The sequence below is a fragment of the Myotis brandtii genome, unplaced genomic scaffold (genome assembly GCF_000412655.1).
Source record: "Myotis brandtii unplaced genomic scaffold, ASM41265v1 scaffold514, whole genome shotgun sequence".
NCBI lineage: Eukaryota > Metazoa > Chordata > Mammalia > Chiroptera > Vespertilionidae > Myotis > Myotis brandtii.
Genome location: NW_005369591.1, coordinates 1,093,271 through 1,098,672, shown reverse-complemented (window position 1 = coordinate 1,098,672; position 5,402 = coordinate 1,093,271).

Sequence of the window (5,402 nt, the reverse complement as noted above, 5' to 3'; positions counted from 1 at the left end):
CGCCCCAACCCCCTGATTGGCCTTGCTCTGTGCATGACAGGGGGTGGCGCCGCAACCTCCCCCTCGACCCTGCCTTGAGTGTGACAGGGGGCGGTGCCCCAACCCCCCAATTGGCCCTGCTCTGAGCCTGACCAGGGGCTGCACTTAGGGATTGGGCCTGCCCTCTGCCACCTGGGAGCAGGCCTAAGCCAGCAGGTTGTTATCTCCCGAGGGGTCCCAGACTGCAAGAGGGCACAGGCCGGGCTGGTGGACCCCCCTCCCCCCGCCCCCCAAGTGCACAAATTTTTGTGCACCGGGCCTCTAGTATATACAATAATCATGACATTCCATGAAATGGTCTTGCAAACACAAGCACAAAAATAGAGTTTGGTTCAAAGGTTTATTATTTCTTTTTACAAGCTAGCAAGAACATCATTAGATCATGTTGCATAGGAATTTTCCTACACAATTTCAGAATTATGATAGCTTAAAGGAGTTAGGCTAAATTCGATCATAGGAGTGGTGGTCAGTTTTAATGAACAATACAAGGTAAAAATGCACTGAGTATTCCTAATATATAGTAATAAAAATTATAGTAGGAAACTAGGTAATTTCACCTTTTAAATAGTTATCTCTCCCTCTAAATTCAGATGTTGCCCTTATAGACAATGCTTCTACTTTTAATGGCACTTAAAACTAAACGTATAGATAGCTATGCACTTTTGGAGTTTTGGGCATCTGATTGCCTAGATTAATATAAAAATTGACAAGAAATGTAAACTATAAAGCACCTGAAAATTCTATAGACAAGAACAGAGGATTATGATTATGAAGATTATTGGTATTTCACTTCTTACAAAGTTTTATGAAAACTATCATCTAAGAAATTAATAAGCCAAAAACAATGATAAAAATCAGTATTTTTAATACTATCATGTTGTGTTGACAAATGTAGGACCTGTTCTCCAATAGTACAAACCTTATATTAAAAATAACTAAGAAAAGATATGTGTAGTTACGACAAGCAGTGGTTAGATTTAACATGCTTATGCCATTTTCATACTTTTGTGTTTTAAAAAGAAGGGTTTATTTTATTATATGATGGGATAGCATACAATCAGAAACATTACATAAAATATAACTTGGAGTCATATGAAGAGTTTGATTTGAAGTCTGTGTAAAGTACATGAATACATTTTGACATACATCAGTTTGATAAAATAAGTTTAATAAGTTTTTAATTAAATATTGATATGTTTTGCATTTTTCTTTTCAGTAACTCAATGAAATCACCCTTTGTCTTATAAAACAATGACTAGCTGAATCAGAATAATTGTACTCTGGTACCAGATTGCCTGAGTTGAAATCCAAGTTTCTTGGGCAGGCTTTTTATCCCTTAAAGCTTATTTGTACTTCATTAACCACACCTGTAAAAAACAAGTTATAATATTTAGTGTCTATTCAATATGGTTGTAATGGGGATTAAGTGGATATATATTTAATTTAATCTTGTTTTTAACAAGGGTAAACTAAACATTAACAGGATATGTATACAAAAATAATGCCATACAAAAAATACTCTTCTGAAATTTGCTTTTCTGACTTTGTAATACTGTATAGTTCATTTTCCCTGACATCCTGATTCTTTGTATGAACTTCCAAATGATATGTATTTGATATAAATTTTCCAAACATTCCTATTATTAACAATGCTGGCATGATTATTATAACTTAGTTTAAATATTCTGTACTTCAAATTCTAATAGTTACTTATATAGCTAGAGGCAACATTCAACTTATATATGTATATTTAAAAATTATCAATAAAAAAAGGCTTTACTTAATGGTTAATACTATACTTGCATTTTTAACTAGAAATGTAAGGTTTATAAAATATTTTATTTTACAAAAAAAAGATAACCACTATTTTGATTATGTTAATTTGGATGTGTTTGGAATGCAGTGTGTAGTCAGGTTTTCCCTGTTTCATGTAAATGTGATCTAAACCATGTAAAAGAGTTGTGTCACTCACTGATCTATGGGTCTATAAATGGAATAAGTGAAATGTATCCATCTTGAGTGGCCTTTATTCTTGCCAGAGGCAATACCAAGGAGGCAGTATCTCCTCTCCCCCACACACAATCTTATGGATCTACATTCCTAGCAAACCATGCCAGAATTTTAGAACCGTGACTCCTAGAAGGATCCCTTGTCTTGAAGTCTAGGAACCCTAGTTTCTGTCCTTCCTATGAATTATGTTGTCAATTAGTTGGTGAAGGTCCTCTATTCAGTGGTGGTATCTGCTGAATGGTTCTGTAAAGAAAAACTAATAAACCTTCCTGGATAAAGAGTATAAGAAAAAAGAAGATTCCTGAAAGGTTTGTTTTTAACAAGGGTAAACTAAACACTAACAGGTGAATATGTTGAAAGCAAATACAGAACCTCTTTGTGGTTTCACAGGAAAAAGTGGGAACCCAAACTCAGCATGATAGCAATTATGCATCAAGAATAACGCATTCTCAACTCCAGTGTGATAGTGTTTATATTTTTAGGTACAGTGTGATTTTTAACTTTTTTTGGTTGGTAATTAAAACAAAGGTAAGTGCATGAATAATTCATGATGAATAAAAACAGCTTATGTAAACAATAATAATATTAGTTAGGTATTTAGGAATTTTTTTTTTTAAAAAAGTGTTCATTTCTTTCAGAGAGTCATTACCTCCAATGAAAAGTATGAAGAACACACTTTTTAAAGCAAAAGTAAATCTGTCTCTTGAAATATTTTAGTGCATTTGGAATTCATTGATTCATTTAATGACTCCTAGTGGGGATATCATTATTGAATCACAAATCAAAATGAAATTGTAAGTAATTTTATTTATGTCAACATTAAGAAGAATTTTGGAGGTGCTTATAGTTATTTATATGCCTATTAAACATTTTAACTAACTATATTATAATATTTTGTAACATTAAAGAATTTTTGGATTCAATTTGAAATCTCTAATAACAGTGAATATATCCATTTAGAGCAACGGTTCTCAACATGTGGGTCGCGACCCCTTTGGTGGTCGAACAACCCTTTCACAGGGGTCGACTAAATACATCCTGCATATCAGATATTTACATTACGATTCATAACAGTAGCAAAATTACAGTTATAAAGTAGCAACGAAAATAATTTTATGGTTGAGGGTCACCACAACATGAGGAACTGTATTAAAGGGTAGCAGTATTAGGAAGGTTGAGAACCACTGATTTAGAGTAAGGACAGCTAAATTTAAGGTAAAATTTGAAACATCAAATCAGTGTAGCCAGCTCTTTATCATGGTTGTACTGTCTCAACACTGTATACATAGGGGTAAATCCTGTCTTTGATAGGAAAATATCACTTCCTGAATGAAATAGAAATGCCAAGGAAGATACCTCTCCCGGTCACTGATACTATAAAACTCAACCTTTGTAATTTTCTTATCAATAGTTATTATTTGGTTTGATCAGTCTTTAACTTTTCAAACAGGGAAATGAGCTTGGACAGTATATTTATTACTTCATCCTTTCACTAGCACATATCATGATTTACTTAAGAATTATAGGAAGAGAGAACCAAGATGGCGGCATAGATAAACACCTGTACTTGCTGCCTCTCACAACCACATCAAAACTACAACTAAAAGACAAAACATCGATCATCCAAAACCACAGGAAAACTGGCTGAGTGGAAATTCTACAACTAGAAGGAAAGAAAAAAGCGCATTGAGACTGGTAGGAGATGCGGAAGTGTGGAGGTGCAGAGGCGTGCGCAAAACAAGCTGGCAACTGGGTGTGTGGTTTTTGTTTTTTTCAATCAGGAGGGAGATACAATCTGCCGATTGCTCTGAACTCCAGTTGCGAGCGAGACTCTGAGGACCCAGACTCATACGAGGAGAAACTGGGCTGTCTGGCATCCAGCAGAACATGAGGGCAGCTTTCTCTCAGAGGGGTTCGCAGCAATCATTGTTCCTGCGCAGGGACCTCTCTGATGCAGGGCTGACTGGCAGCCTTTGCTGTTTGCTCCACCCTCGTGATTCCCAGAGACCCCACCCCACCCAATTTACAAACCCACCCAAGCTGTGCGCAGAGGCTTTTGCATATGAATGGCCCGCACTTTCCCAGCATAAAACCTAACAAACTGCAGCTGGGTCAGAGAGCTCCAAAGCTTCCAAAAGAAGGCCCAGGGCTCAGCAGCAGCAGCCGACCTTGCTGCACAGCTGGGCCTCATCTGGGCACTTCTAAACCCCAAACAAAGAGGAGGAATCTGCAGATCTCTCTGTAGCTCCTGCTGGGTGGACTCCCACAGTGGCTGACTTTGCACCTCCTTGGAGATCCAAGAGTCAGTGTACCTAGTGGTCAGAGTGAAACCAACTGGATTATAACTCTTCACTTCCATAAGCGACACACTCAAGGGGCAGACACAGTGAGTACCAAAGCCCCATTGAAGCAAGTCCTGCCCCCCCATAAGGGTGTCTCCAGCACAGTAGTCCTTCCATTGTAAACACAGCTGGTCCTCACAGTTAATTGGCCTGGAGGTCAAATACTCCCAATGATACCAACAGCAATCAAGGCTTAACTACAACAGGACTGTGCAGCCAGCCGACAAAGGGGTGCACCAAAAGTGTCCACCTCAGGTGATTGGGGAGGCTGAGCCACTGGGCCCTATAGGACACTTAGCACACAAGGCCACTCTATCAACACAGGGAAGCAGCCAAAATTTGGAGACAAGAAACAAGTCACAAATGAAAGAAATGGATGGAAGCAAAATACTGGATATAGAGTTCAAAACCACGATTATAAGTTTACTCAAGAATCTTCTAGAAACCTCCAAGAAATTTAGTGAGACCCTCAAGGATATGAAAAAGTTCCAATCAGAAATTAAGCATACACTGACTGAAATAAAGAATAATATACAGAGATCCAACAGCAGACTAGAGGATCCTAAGAATCAAGGCAAAGTTTTGAAATATGAAGAAGCAAAAAACACCCAACTGGTAAAGCAAAAAGCAAAAAGAATCCAAAAATATGAAGATAGTGTAAGGAGCCTCTGGGACAACTTCAAGCGTACCAACATCCGAATTATGGGGGTGCCAGAAGAGGAGAGAGAGCAAGATATTGAAAGCCTATTTGAAAAATAATGACAGAAAACTTCCCCTACCTGGTGAAAGAAATAGACTTACAAGTCCAGGAAGTGCAGAGAACCCCAAACAAGAGGAATCCAAAGAGGACCACACCAAGACACATCATAATTAAAATGACGAGCAAAAGACAAAAAGAGAATCTTAAAAGCAGCAAGAGAAAAACAGTTAGTTACCTACAAGGGCGTACCCATAGGATTGTCAGCTAATTTCTCAACAGAAACTATGCAGGCCAGAAGGGAGTGGCAAGAA